General features: G+C 47.0%; 1 protein-coding gene across 1 annotated transcript in view; it reads right to left on the reverse strand.

Annotated features, from left to right (window-relative positions):
* LOC139266579 (CUB and sushi domain-containing protein 1-like) overlaps positions 1-18,696 on the reverse strand; it is a 3,131,815-nt gene that overhangs the window by 1,667,590 nt on the left and 1,445,529 nt on the right. The window lies entirely within an intron of this gene.

Here is an 18,696-nt window from a genome sequence, read left to right on the forward strand (position 1 = left end):
CACTCCACCCCAAACGGAGGCATGTGATCTCCTGGGAGAGGCAAAAACCAGATAAAAATCCAGGCCAATTTAGGGAGAAAAAATCTGGGAAAATTCCTTTCCGACCCATCCAGGTGACCTCGTCCAGGAGATCACCCTGGTCCCATTCCATTTCCTGCAGTATTTACCGTTATATCTGTGCCGGTCAACAAAAGATCATCCAGTCTAATCCCAATTACCAGCTCTACGTCCGTAACCCTGCAGGTTACTGTACTTTAAGTGCCCATCCAACCATCTCTCAAAAGTGGTGAGGGTTTCTGCATTCAACACTCTTCCAGGCAGCGAGTTCCAGATCCCCACAACCCTCTGCGTAAAGAAGCCCTCCCCTCAAATTCCCTCTAAACCTTCCACCAACCACTATGCCCCCTCGTAATAGACCCCTCCACCAATGGAAATAGGCCCTTAATATCCACTATGTCCAGGCCCCTCAATATTTTGTACACCTCAATGAGGTCTCTTCTCAACCTCCTCTGTTCCAATGAGAACAAACACAACCTATCCTATTGTGTTCCTAACACAGATGAGACTGCACACAGGGGGGCTAAAGTAACAGTGACCTCAGTCTTTATTAAGACACTCCAGAGTGAGGAACAGGCCTTAGGGACCGGCTTCTATACAGTGCTCCCAAGGGATGCTGGGATCCCTTGGGACTTCAGGGGATGCGCTCCCTGGTGGCGGAACATGGGAGTGCATGCTTTACAGATACACAACATCACTTCCCCCCGCAAAGTCAAAGTGAAAACTATTTACAAGGTGAGGAGGTCAGGAGCCTTTCTTTCCCTGGTGGACCGCCTTGGTACAACTGTCTGTTTTGGTGTATTGGCTCTCTCGGCAGGTGTGTTGTTGGCCTTGCTGGGCTGTTGGGCGTGATGGGTTCAATTTCCTGGTCCGGAGTGGTGTCGTTGATCCTTTGGGTGTGTGTTGTGGGCTCGAAAAAGGTGGTGTCTGCAGTGGGTTGTTCAGGGCAGTCTGTGAACCGCAGCCTCGTTTGGTCCAGGTGCTTTCTGCAAATTTGTCCATTATCTAGTTTGACTACAAACACCCTACTCCCTTCTTTAGCTATCACCGTGCCCACGATCTACTTGGGACCATGCCCATAGTTTAGCACATACACAGGGTCATTCAGATTAATTTCCCGTGACACAGTGGCGTGACCATAGTTTACATTTTGTTGCTGCCGCCTGCTCTCTACCTGATCATGCAGGTTGGGGTGAACCAGCGAGAGTCTGGTTTTTAGTGTCCTTTTCATGAGTAGCTCAGCCGGGGGCACCCCTGTGAGCGAGTGGGGTCTCGTGCGGTAGCTGAGCCGTACTCGGGACAGGCGGGTGTGGAGTGAGCCTTCTGTGACTTGATTAAGGCTCTGTTTGATTGTTTTACTGCCTGCTCTGCCTGCTCATTGGAGGCTGGTTTAAACGCGGCCGAGGTGACATGTTTGATCCCATTGCGGGTCATGAATTCTTTAATTCGGCACTGGTGAAACATGGCCCGTTGTCACTGACCAGTACGTCAGGCAGGCCGTGGGTGGCAAACATGGCCCTCGGGCTTTCAATGGTGGCAGTGGAGGTGCTTCCCGACATTATTTCACCTTCAATCCATTTTGAAAAAGCATCCACCACCACCAGGAACATTTTATCGAGAAACGAGCCCGCTTAGTCGACATGGATACTTGACCATGGTTGCAGGGCCAGAACCACAAACTTAGTGGTGCCTCTCTGGGCGTGTTGCTCAACTGAGCACACACGCTGCATTGCCGTCCACAGGACTCCAAGTCAGAGTTGATACTGGGCCACCACATGTGGGATCTGACTATCGCTTTCATCATTACTATACCCGGGTGTGTGCTGTGGAGATCCGAGATGAACGTCTCCCTGCCCTTTTTGGGTAGCAGTATGCGGTTACCCCACAACAGGCAGTCTGCCTGAATGGACAGCTCGTCCTTTCGCCGCTGGAATGGCTTGATTGGCTATTGCATTTCAACGGGAATGCTGGCCCAGCTCCCATGCAGTGCACTGTTTTTTACTCGGGAAGCAGAGGATCTTGGCTGGTCCAAGTCCTAATCTGGCGGGCCGTGACAGGTGATTTATCATTTTCAAACGCTTGCATGACCATCAACAAGTCTGCGGGCTGCGCCACCATCAACAAGTTTACAGGCTGTGCCATTTCCACCCCTGTGGTGGGCAATGGTAGCCGACTGAGAGCATCCGCACAGTTCTTGGTGCCTGGCCTGTGGCGGATGGTATAGTTATACGCTGAAAGCGCGAGTGCCCACCTTTGTATGTGGGCTGAGGCATTAGTATTTATCCCCTTGTTTTCAGAGAACAGGGATATGAAGGGCTTGTGATCAGTTTCCACTCAAATTTGAGGCCAAAAAGGTACTATTAAAATAAATATTTCATTACCTTTATCGTCGATAGGCATCCCTATCATTAAATCATAAATTTTAACTAGTTATTCACAATAACTTATTTAAAATAAATTATTGAGATAGCATTATTTGCTTTTTCTGGAAGTCTATTATGTATATTCTACAAGAGAAAAAAACAAAAAGAGCTCTTCTAATCTATAGTCTCACTTACTGTTTCATTAATTTTCAATAGTTTAGAGACCGGGACGGTAATTTGGATTTTGGGCGATAGTGTAATTGGATCGCTAATAACTCAGCCACCCATAATCTCTCCCACTGACTTCAATGGAAATCAAAATTGGGAGAGATTTACAACGGACGGCTAATTCGATATCGGCCATTTTACACAATCGTTCAAAGTGAAGGTTACCCCCCACCCATCCTGTCTTTTCTTTGATGAAGACAGTTTCCATCATTTTTCATGATTCTTAGTGATAAATCCTGAGCCACAACTTTAATTCCGGGTAGAAATCTCGCATGGGCATAACAGGGAGAGCAGTAGGATCGCTCCAGGGCCTCATTACCATAGCCCAGCCCCCAAACCTGCAGGAATGATGTGGGGTCTGGTGGGCGGGAACACAAAATTGCACAGCAGCAGGTCATGGGTCCATGGGAAAGTACCCCGGAATAAAGTTAGTTGCCGCGGGAAAAGGAAGAGAAACCCTGTATGGGGAGGCCCAAGGTTTCCTTGTGGCGCCCGAAGCAGGTCTCCTGCTTTTCCAGGCCCCCCCAAGGAAACCTTGAAAAAAATGTAACTGTTTACTCACCTGGGCATCTTCTGCCCCTGGAGCCTTCTGATGCCACCTTTTCCTGGCTCAGTTGGCACTGAGCGCAAGTCATGCCATCCAGATTTAAAGTAACATCGGGGTCTGAACTGATATCATCAGATCCCACCTTTTCCAGCTCAAGAGGCTCTTGCATGCCTGGTGAGCAGAGGAACAGGACAGATTATGGATGCTAAAGTGCAAGCTCAGCGTTAGCCAATAATTGAGTTGCCGGTTTACTCAGTAACTGAGGCCCACCAACTGTGTGCATGAAAAGAGCTGACACAGCACGACGGCTCTGTGTTGGAAATCAGGAAGCAGCAATGTCAGTAAAGCCACCAAGGTAAGTGATTCGAACCAGAAAGTGTTCTGCACTGCACAGCACCATATTTTGCTCAGCCATATGAGCTGAAAGAGTCCTGTTGCTACAGCCACAGATGACAAATATAGTTTATGCCTTGAGGGGGTGAAAAGAAAATTAACGAAGCTGTCATCTCGAAGGCATCCGATATAAAGAGATGAGTTCAGCACTATTGAATGAATGGGAACCTGCTGCATGAAATTGCCAGAGCACTTGGTGCAAATATGGGAAGGCAATCTAATGATAACATCGGTGAAGGCCAGCTAATCTTTTCATTCTCGTGTGGCACGGGCACATTGTATGTGACTAAAAATGAAATCACATGAGCAGCTGCAAGATAGTTCGGCCAAGCATCGCACCTGGTGCTAAAAATATGCAAGGTGTAATCTATACACCATATTATGCCATTGTGCTGCTTACTGCTGGCCAAAACACGAGCAGAGGCTGGCGGTGACAACTTGACCCTCGAAAACACGTGGGCCCCTTTCTACATTAATTGCTAAATCGTGAATGCCTCCGCTCATTTTACTCCTTGTGGTCCCTCTAATGATGAAGGCAGCAACCAAGGTGGCATTGGAGGCTGGGAGCAGCCAGTCAGGCACATCTGCAGTCAGCCACTTTCAAATAGCATTTGCCATGATCTTAGGAGCACGGCTGCCTCAATTGATCCACAAATGTACACTTTATTCAGTGATGGTGCCATCTATTATCACCTCTGTGTTACCCAGAGATAGAAACCTCCCGTGGAAGTGAGAGTGCTGTAAAATGTTGCGTAAAAGGTTACTTGGTTCCATGGAGGGCAGACCCAGCACTGCAAGGGACAAGCAGAAAGGACAATCATCACTGCCTCTGTGACATTTAAACAACGACAGTCTCAGAGTTCAACTGAAGAATGCTGCAACGCTATGCTGCTGGCTGCCTAAAAACGAGGCCTCGTCCAGATCGTGGAGCACAGTTTGAGTGCAGCCTCAGTGCCGAGCATGACTGCATGAACCAGCTGTCCACCATTGTGGGCAATTGGTTGGAATCATGAGGCAGACTTCCCATCGGATGCATGGCTGACATGGTAAACTTGACACCACAACCTCTGAGCCTATCTGCACACACAACTGCTCTGGATGCATTCGGTGTCAGAGTGTCATACTCTGCCAAGGTTGGTTTTGATTCTGGGTGGACAAAAGCAGGGAGCTTCCAGGAAGCCATGTAAAAGTAAATACAGCAACAAAGGTCCCTGCAAATCGAAGCACTGCAAGTGTAAGCGGTGCCTGAGCCCCTGTCCTCTAGTTTGCAGAGCAATGGCCATGCACAGGATGTCATCATTGATACCCACACTGATGAATCTTCTGGGCAGATTTCTGAACGGCTGTCTGAACTGCTCAGCTCTGAATCCTTGCAAGGATTCCGTCATTGTGGGCACTAACCAAGGGCTTTCTGGGTTCTTTGTGAACCGAGGCTGCTGGCCTTCATTCTGCAGCCTGCAAGCAATAGGGCAATATCTGCAAATAGCTTGACCTAGGGAGCACTTAGGACCACAAATAGAGGAAGGCCCAGGGGAACACCAGTGAGGATGAGCACAGGGTGCAGAAGCTGATCACGGGGTGACTTTTCACATTAAAAGCATTGTACCTGCACTTCCCATAGAATTGTCAAGTATGAAATGCTGGCAGCTGGGTTTGTGGCTGGATAGGCCTGTGTTGAAATCAGTGGGCTGAAATGGGGAAGGCGGGCTGAGGGCGAGGGGTCCGAAGCAGTTGGGAAACCCAGGATAACGGGTATCCCACGGGCCATGCTGAATTTAACGGCAGGGTCTGATTTGCATCGGAAGTGTTGTGTATGCATGCCTGTTTTCTGTGTGATGTCTGTAACACTGTTACGCAACACTGAATGTACCCTTACACTGTACACACCTTACCTGTACACCAGAAGGTGCTGCTGCTGGAGACATAAGGGTTACCTGCACATTGCAGGTAACCCAATATAAAAAGGAGCTCATAGCTTGTTGTCCGCACTCGAGGAGCTGAAAATAAAGGACTACAGGTCTACACAGTTTAAGTATCATACCCTGCCTCGTGGAGTCATTACTAAAGGTGCCTACATACACTACAACTGGCGACGAGAATACGAGGTCACGGCCCACATGCTCAGCATGTCGAATCTCAACATCTTTCAGCAATTTACCGATGGGGAAGATGGGGACGCTTTTGTAGAAAGATTGGAACACTTAAGGAGACAGGCTGCACCGTGCGACTTTGGCGACCACCTAAATGAAGCACGAAGGGACTCTAAACCGACGAGAGCAATGCACCACATGGATAATTTTATCGGCAGAGTCCCGCAACTCTGAGTCCACCACATGGGACAAACCGGATGGCCCCGTGCTGGCGCCGTGGAGGAAACCACAGGGCCCACCAGTACCACTACAAAGACTATGCATGTAAAGCGAAAGGGCACCTTCAAAGAATGTGCATAAATAGCTGTACTCACCGCATCACCGAAGAGTTCACCGGGGCTCCGACACAGATGAAGGTGAAGTTGCTCAACCCCTGGGAGAAGAGTATGGAACTCATACCTGCTCCACCGAAAGTTCCTCATGGGCCATGAAAGCAGATGTCGATGGGTTCCCAGTTTCTATGGAGAGCGACACAGGGGTGAGCCAGCCTGCGATGAGCCAAGCGACCTTTGAAGAACTTTGGATGAATCCCGCCAATCGACCACAACGGCATCCTGTCCAAGCGAAGCTGCTCCCAGGCCTCCGGGCTCCGGCAATCGACCTCGAACATGGATCCATTGCTGCATCCGGAGGTTCCACTGTCCAGCTCGACTGCGAGGCGATGACTCCACAGCACTCCGGCGAAATCTCCAAGACCGAGGATCCAAACTCCACTTTCCGGCCCGAAGCAGCACTCCAAAAGAGGAACATCGACAAAAGAAAGGGACTCCCGACGTCCAGGGTTGAACCTGTGGAAGAAAAGAGCACCACAGCCTACCTGCAGCAGAGCCAGAAGATGGCTGCAGCACCACGAGGAGCAGAACCTAAAATCAAAATGGCCACGGCCATACCACGAGGGGCAGCATTGGAGGAGCATCACGTGACACCGAGAGGCCAATCAGATGTGAAGGCTCCCTTAAAGGAGACCGGTAACCAAAGAAATGTAAAAGGGAAGTTTCAACTATTTGAGTACAAGGACTTTAAAGCTAAAGATGCAATTAAAGGGTGCAAGTATGAAAATGTTTGCAATGTAACCATGAATTGTGATGCTGGTTTCACTAATGTGACCGATGAGATGAATAAAGGTGTCAGTAAGGTTAAGGAGAAGTTTATTATGCTTAACAATAATGATAGAGAATGTGAAATGCCTAATGTAACCATGTCTGTTGAAACCAGGACACCCAAAAGTGATGCAAATGATAGAATGTACAATGCAGGCTCGACTATATGTGATCAGAGCTAAGGTGTCATGGATACCGGTAGGACACTGCCAAAGGACATTGGGTCCTACAGGGACCATGCTGATGCCAATGGAATACCCCTGTGGGAGACCCCCGGGTCCAGCAGGCTACCTGACCATGTAGCCTGGACCTTTGGAACGAATGTGATGCCCCTTGCACGAGACACACACAGCCAGTGGGAGCACACCCATGACAGGGACAGTGGTCATTGGGCAGCCCAGCCAATGGCAACCTGCACCAGACCAGCCCTACAACCCCTGGCCACCAGGGCCAACAAGAGGAGCATGAGGCCAATACCCTCCAGCTTCCCTGGCAAACCCTGGGATGATCTGACCCTCATCCCAATTGGTGGACAAGGAGCCCACCCAGTCTTGTGGCCCTGCCCACCACCCCACAACTACCCACATCACAGTGTATACACACCACCCACTGCTGCCGTGGCTACCCCCCCTGAGGAATCCCACAACAGTGAAACCCACTTGGTCTGTGTGTGAGGGAGGGGAAACGTACAAGGTCAGTCTCAAGCACAGGGGTCACACCTGGCAACCACACAACCCTCACCACAACCTCCCATAGCCCACCACTGATCACCTCCCCTGACAATAAGGATATGAAAAATGCTTAGGGGGGAGTGTTATTGTGTCTGCAAGCCTGAATGTACCCTTACAGTGTACACACCTTACCTGTACCCCAGAGGGTGCTGCTGCTGGAGATCTAAGGGTTACCTGCACACTGTAGGTAACCCACTATAAAAAGCTCACAGCTTGTTATCCTCACTCGAGGAGCTGCAAATAAAGAACTACAGGTCTGCACAGTTTAAGTATCATACCCTGCCTTGTGGAGTCATTACTAAAGGTGCTGACATACACTACAGGAAGCTTCCCCTTCTCACCCGCAGCCAGCCAGATTGAGAAGCTGGCTAGCTCCAGGCAGGACTCGGACGCACAGAGGAGGGAGGGATTGCATGTGGGCCAGGAGCAGTCGGAGGAGCATGGGGAGGGGGAAGGGGGTGTGGGGGTGTTCGATGAAAGATCAGGGCTGGGAGGAGGAGCTGGGGGGGTGGTTTCTTCAGAAGATCACGGGCCGCAGGGTGCCCAGAGGAGCAGTTGTGGGGGGTGGGGATCTGAAAGGTTTGGGGGCCAGAAGCAGCACGGGGAGGGCCAGAGGAGCAAGGTGGCAAGGGAGGGCTCGTGGAGGGATCGGAGGCCTCATGTTGGGGTCTTCGATCTTGGGGTTGGGTTCGGCAGGGACCCTGGATCCAGGAGGTAAGTGTAAAGGCACTTAGCTCCTGGATCCCGCAGTCCTCGCCTTGCTTTAGCTGGCGTGTTTCATGAGGCCTGACCAGCTAAAGTTAAAAAAATAAAATGGAAGCTCAAGCAGAGGCTTCCAGCCTCATTATAATATTTAAATAGATGGCCCGCCTCCTGGCAACAGATTAGCTGCCCAACCCCCGTCCCACCTACGTTAGCACCAGAAGTGGGCAGGTTGGAGAAGGGTTCAGGTTGGGATTCTGATTTTTAACACTAACTGCCCCTCCACCCCCAACCCACCCATTTAAAAAAATTAAAATCCTGCCCTCCCAGCATCTTTCGAGCCAGCAGGAAGGCAAAACCAGTGCCATCCCACAGGAAAGTTGTCTTAATTGCTGGGAAACACTTGGCAGCCGTCAGCCCCAAGGAAAGATGATACCTTTACTGTCGGTGTTAGGTATACAAGAACTTCGCGAGGCTGAGTACTGTTATGTATGCAAACCTCACCAATATGTAAGACTTGCCACCAGGGGGCACACCTGTGGGAGACCTAAGGGTCACCTGTGCACCCTGGGCAAGCAGGTATAAAAGGCAATCCACCATTCTGCTGCCTCACTTTAGAGTTACATTAAAGAGACCACCGTCACAAAGGTTTGAGCTTACAACACAGTCTTGTGGAGTTATTCTGAACATAATAAGTACTGTGAGCTAAACTTAGTGTGACCTTCGTCTTCTTTATTACAACTCCAGAGTGCCTAAACAACATGGCAGCCAACCTTTTATACTGGCCCTGCATGTATGTGCAGGTGACCATTAAGATTTCAACAGTCATGCCCTCTGGTGGCAAGTATTACATAGTTACATACATAACAGTCGGCTTCCATGCAGGCCCAGCACTGCAAAGGAGAAACAGGAGAGACAGTCTGCATTGCCAGTGAGATATTTAAACAATGACAATCCTGGAGCTCAGCTACACAATGCTGCAATGATATGCTGTGATGACTGTCTAACAATAACATATCATCCACAACAGCCATGTTCTCAAGACCCACTTCATCCGGTCCATCCTCTTAAGGGAGCAGCTTGCTGACACCTCTTGATTGTGATATGATGAAACATACAGCGTCCATCAGTATTTGGAACACCTTTTTTGGGGAACGCTGCAAAGATCCCCCAGAACAATCCAGGCAATAGAATCATTCAGCCAAGTCGCTGCTCAATGAGCACCCTGGTTCTGGCATGACCCTTGTAACACTGTTGACTATTCATAGCAGACATGAAGTAAAGTCCCAGTGGTGGAGAGCTTGGGAACCACAGATCCAAAGTCACCTTTTTCCTTTCCAAACACGCTACTCTTACTGCATGTCATGTCTCAAATTGCTCATATACTGAATCCCCTCAAAATAAATTCTGAAAGAAATCTGTCTAATTTGCATTTGAATGATTCACTCCTAATGGTTTCTACCATCTCCCGAGGGAGTCTGTCCCATAGATTGACCACTCGCTCACTGAATTATTGGGGGGAAATTATAACCCCCAATAATGGGAGGGTTTGGGTCGGATGGAATGTAAAAATGTAAAGCATTTCCAACCCACCTTGAACCGGTCCACTTCCAGCTTTAACGGAGACAGGGCGAGGGGTAGGCGACCAATTAGCTCTCAGAAGGCAGGTCGGTAGTTGAAACTTTTTAAGAAGGCTGCGTGCCTCCATTTTAGCAAGGTTTCTATTTTTAACTACTGTCGGCCGGGTTTCCTAGACGGTGAGAAAACCCAACAGGTAAAAGACGAGAAGAGCTGGATCCATCACGTAAGTGCCTTTACTGATGGGCCAGGAGGAGCAGGAGTGTTTCCTATAGGCCCAACAATCTAACCTGTAAATGCCCCCACCCCCACGATCCCTCCCCATGACAACCCCAATCTCTGCTCCGTGATCACTGACACCCACCCAACACCCCCTGCATGATCTCTCCCCCCGACAATCGTGCTCTACCCCTTCCCCTGATCACCCTAAACCTGCCTGTTCTTGGGGCCACAGCCTTCCCTGTCCAATAGGCAGCCAAGCCTGTCAATCAAGCTGTCTATTGGATGGGTAAGCTGGGAGAAAAAATTCACAAAAGTCCTAGAGCTTAAAATCTACAGCGTTCAAGGAAACCCACACTTCCAGACCATATGATAAAGGGCTAAGGGGTTATGGGGAATGGGCGGGGAAGTGGAGCTGAGTCCATGATCAGATCAGCCATGATCTTACTGAATAGCGGAGCAGGCTCAAGGGGCCGTATGGCCTACTCCTGTTCCTATTTCTTATGTTCTTATAACTCCTCCGCCCCACTCCAAAGGCACACCCGTAAATATCAGGGCCATTGTTTGCGCTGATCAGTTTTGAATTTACCCCCCCTTCAAGCGCAGGCCATGTCCTCTGGCTCTACTCTTCTAAATTGTGGTAAAGTGTATCAAAGCATTAACATTACGGATGCTTCGATTGAATCAAACACTATCTGCACAATGATGTTATAATATTCCTTGCTGTATTTAGATGGTATGACCGAAACTGATGGAGGCTATATTTTTAAACAATGATGTCCTGCATCCTTGGGAAATTGTCGGCAGTAAATAAGCCTTGTTGCCTGGATCTCCGATCACCACAAATGTTTTTATGTTCTCCAGGCTCAGCGTCTATGGCAGTGAGGCTAGGCCCCAAACTCAGGGAAAATGAGCTACATATGATGAAATTCTTGCCTAATTCTTTCTGGCTAAAATACTTGCTTTAAATTCCCAATACTAGTGAACTGCTTTGATCATCAGACACTCTCCTAAAATCAGTTTATTTTTGTTTGTGGTGAATTCCTATATAATGGTTTAAAAAAAGGGTACTGCACTCCGAAATGTCCAAGTGATTCAGAAAGTAGCAAGCTATATGACATTATAATTTGAAGACAACCTCTTCCCTGCAGTCAATAGTAGATCTTGATAAATATGCTTTTATTGTGTACATGAAATGACAAACATCAAAATTCTGCTTATATTAGAGTATTATGTGCTGAAATTCAATCCGTTGATTTCCGAATTCTCCCAGAAACAATATAGAAGTAAACTAAGCTAGATGTCTCTCTATCTAACCTGTTATATCATAGCAGTTGACATTCATTTCGGAAACAATGGCCCCGTTATTTACAGGGAGGTGGGGAGGGAGCGGAGAAACAGTTCAACGGTTGATGTACTGTATTTGCTTCAGGGGTTATTTGCTTAAGAATTCATAACAGCACATAGCTATTAAGAACTAATTGGTTTATTAACAAAGGTTTAACAATCACACTGCACGTTTTCAGTTCATCCACTAGGCTCACAACTGCATACCTCATTGTGCATTACCTAGATTCTACTGACTGAGGTTTTAGTGAGTCCAGTGAACCTAACGTGACTGGCTAAGCCATTCACAATGCAACAGCTCTACAACTATTTTTGTAGAAAACAATTAAATCAAATGCCCCCTGATTAGAGGGGGGGGGCGGCGACACACCGAAGACTTTCGAACAATTTCACCCTGGCTAAAAGGGAGCGGCACTAAAACCGGCACAATAAACAAATTAAACTTTAGATATTTATATCAAATTAACATTTTATTGCCGGGGGTGATGATGCACTCCAGTCCCTCCAGTGCCCACCTCTCGCGGAAGGCCAACAGCTCTACAAACCGATGTGCATTCTCACATTATAGTTGGGAAACCTGAAATAACTTGTACTTATACAGCGCCTTTAATGTAATGAAACATCCCAAGGCGCTTCACAGGAGTATTATGAGATAAAACAATTTGACCATAAGTAGAAATTAGTGCAGGTGACCAAAAGCTTTGAACAATAGATTTCCCTCAGGTCCTGCCAAATTTAACCTGTATAGCATTTTTGGACTCCGTTCCCCAGCCATAGTTGGCCAGATTGAGGGGCTGGCTGGCTGTCGTGCGGTTGGCCTGCGGCACCAGGCCGCAGCTGTGGAGCGGAGAGGAGGGAGGGAGAGATCAGGAGAACGGGACAATAATGGGGGCTCCAGAGAGATTGGGGGAGATGGGGACATGGATGGAGGTGCGTGGTGAGATCGGGGGAGAAGGGGACATCGATGGGAGTGCGCGGTGTGATCGGGGAGGAGGATACATTGAGGGGGGTGTCCAGTCAGATCGGGGAGAAGGGGACATCGATGGGGGGCTCCAGAGAGATTTGTGGAGGAGGGGACATTGATGGGGGTGCGCCAGAGATCGGGAAGGGGGGGGGGGACATTGATGGCGGTGTCTGGGGAGGAGGGGACATGGATGGGGGTATCTGGTGAGATCAGGGAGGAGGGGACATCGCTGCGGGGCTCCGGTGAGATCGGGGGAGGAGGGGACATCGCTGGGGATGCCCAGTGAGATCGAGGAGGAGGGGAGAAGATTGCAGGGATCCTGAGGAGGAGATCGCAGGAGGGTCATGCAGGAGACCAGCAGGGGACCATAGAGATCAGTGAGGGGGGGGTCAGGAGGAGTTTTTGCAGGACGTGGAAGACATCAGGGGGGCATCGCGGGGGAGTGGGTCCGATCCTGTTCCATCCAGCAGTCCTCGTCTCCCTTCAACTGCCAGGTTCCTGAGGCCTGGGAAACCCAGATGATCAGCATTAAAGCTGGAATGGAGATAAAATCTGAAGCACGCAGACTCAGTAAAATATTTAAATGAGCGAGTGGATTAGTCGCCCACCCCCATCAAAGCCAGGGGTGGGAGGGGTGGGTTCAGGTTTGAGATTTTTGAGTACTTTACAGTAATGCCTGAATTCTGAATTCCACAATGAGGTGTTGGCAGCAGTTAAAAGGTCAAACGGGAACTGAATTTCCATTCACAACTGAACACGCATGCTAAATCAGTGTTAGTTCAGCTCGTTCAATGCATGTCCAGCTTCAATCAATGCATTTGTAATTGGCAAATGTAACCTTGGGGTACGTCACCTTTATTGGAATCCAGCAGTGCTAGCTCATTGCTATCAGCATGTTAGATTGCAATGGCAATTTCAATTAAAATGCGATGGTAATCTCGTGGATCTAGCTTTTGTACCAGGAACATAAAGATTAAACAAGAGGCAAATCAATGAAGACCAGTTATTTATTTTGTTTACAAGGTTGCTCTGTGCTGTTACTGCAACTCCTATAAGACATTTTCTGTTGGAAAGTATTCAATGTTGTCATAAGAATTTTCACAATGTTTTGCCCACGATGGCAAATTTCTGCTTTCCTCGTCGGCTAATTCTCATGACCATTTCTCTTGGGTGTTTAAATCCGCTTGCAGGTTTTAAGTCATTTAGCCAACATTGATTATATATCAGATGATTTGGGGGATTTCCAAGTTGACAATTCTAAAAGTAGGTCATAGTTACAGCTTTTTAAAATTTTCCATTTTAAGAAACCACAACACTCATTAATCAGAGCTTTGCGGTTCCATAAATTGAAGTTCTTTTTCCTGGAATTTACATGACTTCATTGCAATCACGTTAACAACACTCACTTTAAAACAAGCTTTCAGTTACATGCATATTATTGATACAAGAACATTACACCAAGCCAGAAGTCACACTTCATCACAGATAAATAATCTTAAAAGGACACAAAAGGTCTGCCACTTCATGCTGGATTCTTCTCGTCTGGAATCAGAAATACCAGAGCATTTTACCATCTGCACAGTTCCTTCACCAAACAATTACTGAATTTGAATCAGAAGTTGTGTCTGCTTAATAATTAGAATTTGTTGCCTTAAAGGAAAATAGCAGAAGAGTTACATATTGTGCAGTACATGAAAGAAAGAAACTTGCATTGATATAGCGCCTTTCACAAACTCAGGATGTCCCAAAGTGCTTTACAGCCAATGAAGTATTTTGCAGTGTAGTCACTGTTGTAATGTTGTATGACACTATCTGACTTAACATCAGCAACAGCATAGGAGATCTATGAATTGTTTTAAAGAAGTATTTGTACAGGTTTCTAACTAAGCATACTTTTAAAGCAAAAAAAATGTTCCTTGGAGCAAAGTAGGAACGTCTCATCAAATGCAAAATTGGTTATTATACTGGTTTTCATGATATCACAGTTTCTTGCACCATGGTGGTTTAAGAGTGGGCTCTGAAAGAAGCATTGTCTTAAAGGTGGCAAAACTGTTCAGGGTGGAGTTGGGAGCACTAATGTGCACCACAATGGATTGCTGTTCTGCAGGTTCAAACCTCATACACTGAGTTCCTCACCTCAGCCATGTTGCAGAGCGCAGGTCTGCTACTTCCCAACAGGTGGCCAACTAGGAGTGCTTCACCTTATGCTCTTCTGATAGGTGTATGGCCATGGTGTATTTATCAGGAGGTAAATTGGGAGGAAGAATATGGTGTATAACCTTACTGGGAGGTAACAGACCCTCACCAAAGATGTAATGTCCTTTACCGCTGAGGAGGAAGAAAATTGAGAAAAGTCATGCATTTCTTTTGTTTTGTTGGGGTGACGTCATGGGCCGGACAGAGTAGGCAGATCAAATTGGTAAATATGTGAAACATGACCACAACCAGCTCCAGTTTAACTGCGGTGGGTTTGGGGGGGATCTGAGTAACCCGCTCTGGAGAGGTAGGTCTGTAATTAAAATAGTTAAATGAAGATCAGTTCCTCAGATTTTGGGAGCCATTTGAATTTAACGGCTGTGGGCTGGGTTACCCAGGGCTCGGGAAACCCGACAACTGAAGTGGGCGGGAACTGCCGACTGCAGCAGGTAAGTGCTTTCCCAACACTGCTCGTGGACCAGGAGGAGCAGGAGTACTTCCCCAGCTCTGCTCACCGCCGCCCCACCCCCCCGTCCCTGCCCCACCACCCCCCTGCCCCCCTCACCCCCGGCCCTTCAAGCAAAAATATTGCTGTAATCGGCTTTTCTTCCTAACGGAAACTACCACCACGGCAATCTAACAACCCACCCCAATCTTTTCCTCCCTCCTTGCTGCCATGCTCCAAGTTGCCCCATCATGTCCCAATCTTTTCTGATTGCCAGAGACCATCCCCTCTAAATCTGGCTGGCTGCGGGGCGGGAAACAGAGAAAAAAAATGCTAACGTGGTCCTGCTGTTTAATTTTGCAGGCGCTCTGCCGTTCCCAACATTTCTGGATTTCCCGGCCAAAAACACAATCCCCACTCCCTCTCTGCATCCCCGATAATAGCGGGGCCTTTGTCCAAGTAATTTAAAAATATTTTGCAATGCAGTGACACGTTTCAATGCAATTTGCATCATTGTTCAAGGAATCTTTTAAATAAGCGTTAAAGCTTTGCCAAACAAATTTCAATAAAGATGGTACCTTTTTAAGATAGTGCATCGCAAAAGCATGAAAAGTTAGGACGTCTCAGACAGCTATTTCAAGATTCAGCAGTTCTGCCATGAGTCTGAGAGGCTTCTTGAACTGCACTACAAATTCATATTAAATGCGGATGAACCTGCTTAATTATACAAAGGAGCACAGGGCAACCATTTGTATAGCATTTTCCTGTCCTCCTATCCTGACATATATATATATATATATATATAAAAATGGAACGAGAATTTTTTTGGAGTGGATCTGGAGTGAGACAGTCAGATCCGTAATGCCGACTGCCACCTATTAACAAGCACAACATGAGATAGAGTAGATGAGATCATGACCTCTGATGCTTTCTTTGCTATTGGTGAAATTCATTGACATCCTTAATGACCAAAGTCTCCACATAATATGACGTAGGAATAAGAAGTAAAAATGGGTTATGTTTTTAAAAAAAACACAATTTTACTCTCCAGTTTACATCTTAGAAATGTCTGGATAGTCCACTGTGCTGTCCAGCAGAAATCAGTCCAATGGCGACCCTATTTGAACCAAATGACTCCATACTGTAAGAGAGAGAAGAGCTGCAACTGTTGCGAGAATGCAGTGAAAGGAAAGGAAAGACTTGCATTTATATAGCACCTTGCATGGCCACCGGATGTCTCAAAGCACTTTACAATGAAATACTTTTGAAGTTTAGTCACTATTGTAATCCGACTATCTGCCCCACCTGTGACAGAGACTGTGGTTCTCATATTGGACTGTACAGCCACCTAAGAACTCATGTTAAGAGTGGAAGCAAGTCTTCCTCGATTCCGAGGGACTGCCTATGATGATGATTATGATGACGAAGGTTCACTAGGTTGATTCCGTGGATGAGGAGGTTGACTTATGAGGCAAGGTTGAGTAGGTTGGGCCTCTACTCATTGGAGTTCAGAAGAATGAGAGGTGATCTTGTCGAAATGTATAAGATTATGAGGGGGCTTGACAAGGTGGATGCAGAGAGGATGTTTCCACTGATGGTGGAGACTAGAACTAGAGGACTTGATCTTAAAATAAGGGGCCACCCATTTAAAACAGAGATGAGGAGGAATTTCTTCTCTCAGAGGGTTGCAAATCTGTGGAATTTGCTGCCTCGGAGAGCTGTGGAAGCTGGGACATTGAATAAATTTAAGACAGAAATAGACAGTTTCTTGAGCGATAAGGGGATAAGGGGTGATGGGGAGTGGGTGGGGAAGTGGAGCTGAGTCCATGATTAGATCAGCCATGATCTTGTTGAATGACGGAGCAGGCTCGAGGGGCCGTATGGCCTACTCCTGTTCCTATTTCTTAAGTTCTTATGTTGTAACGTAGGAAACCCAGCAGCCAATTTGCAAATAGCAAGCTCCTACAAACAGCAATGTAGTAATGATCAGTCTGTTTTAGTGATGTTTGTGAGGGATAAATATTGGCCAGGACACCAGGATAACTCCACTGAAATTCTTCGGCATAATGCCATAGGATTTTTTATATTCACCTGAGAGGGCAGATGGGGCCTCGGTTTAACATTTCATCCGAAAGACGGGACCTCCGACAGTGCAGCATTCCCTCAGCACTGCACTGGAGTGTCAGCCTAGATTTTTGTGCTCAAGTCTCTGGAGTCTAATGAAATCTAAACGACTTTTCCAATGATGAGGAGAATCACATCTTTTCCCCTTTAGCATCAACCCACTAATGCCAGTTTGGAAGGCTCTCTCCAGAAGAGTCTTGGATCAATAAAGATGTTTAACTGAGTTAACGTTTCGGGTCGATGATCCTTCGTCAGAATTGGGAAAAGGTCATCGGCCTAAACGCTAACTCTGTTTCTCTCTCCACTGATGCTGCCTGACCTGCTGCGTATTTCCAGCATTTTCTGTTTGTTTTTTAGATTTCCAGCATCCGCAGTATTTTGCTTTTGTATTAATGTTTAACTTTTACCTTGTAGTGCGGGCTTTTGAATTGGAGCTGATAGTACCACACTACCATTTTCTTTATTGAGAAACTTAGGCAAAGAGTCAAGACCGATAGTGCAAGACAATAACAACTTGCATATATATGGTGCGTTTTAACTTGGTCAAAGAGGTAGATTTTATAGAGCGTCTTAAAAGAGGATAGAGGTAGCGAGGTGTAGGAAGAGAATTCTACAGCTGAGGGCCCAAACAGTCCAGCCACCAATGGTGGAGCGATGAAAATCGACGATGTGCCAAGAGGCCAGAATTGGAGGAGCGCAGAGATCTTGGGGGGCTGTCGGTAATGTTCGCTGTAAGCTGCGCATTGTTCTACATGGCCTGTTTCTTTCAGTGCGCAGTCCCTCTAAGTTTCCATGCATGCGCGGCATTTACAGTGGAGAAGCCGGTGAGCGGCCTGTGCGGGAACTTTCCCATCACTGCGCGGATTGGCTGTCAGGCTGGAGGAGGTTACAGAGATAGGGAGCGGTGAAAACAGCAGACGATAACTCGAGAGTTAGTGAAGAAGTCACTGAAGACAACATTATTTTTGATGTACTGTGGATAACGACAGGTACTGTTATACTGCAATTTGGTGCTTGATTTATGTAGTGTTCCCTCTGAGACCTCATAGAATCTGACTTCATTCACATTGTGTTGTCTGCAGTGGAAATGATGAAGGTGCCACAACAGATTTTTGGCCACTTTAGTTACCAGCTTGAATCCAACTCTTCCTCCTCAGTAACTTGGTTGAACGTGCATTCAGATGGTGGAAGAGAATCAGACATCACAGCAGGTGCAAGTGAAGCAAGATTATTTAATTATTTATAAAAGTACTAAAACGGCAGATTACACTCCACACAGAAGATCAACCACCTATTCACATCAGTATCTATCAATTAGTACACCTCGCATGTCCTGCAGTACCCTCAGCTTTGTATTTATCCTGTTGATCTCAACTTCTCAAGGGACTTCCCATAAAGTAATCACATATATAATTTAAATAATTCAGCTCTGGCAATAATCTCAAATTCAGTTCTTAATAGTGTTGAGAATAACTCTATCTGTCAAAGATAAGTGGCCTCGAAGTTCGACCTCACTTGAAAACAGGAGCTCAACGGGTGCAGTTCACAATTT

Source organism: Pristiophorus japonicus, chromosome 7 (genome assembly GCF_044704955.1).
Source record: "Pristiophorus japonicus isolate sPriJap1 chromosome 7, sPriJap1.hap1, whole genome shotgun sequence".
NCBI lineage: Eukaryota > Metazoa > Chordata > Chondrichthyes > Pristiophoridae > Pristiophorus > Pristiophorus japonicus.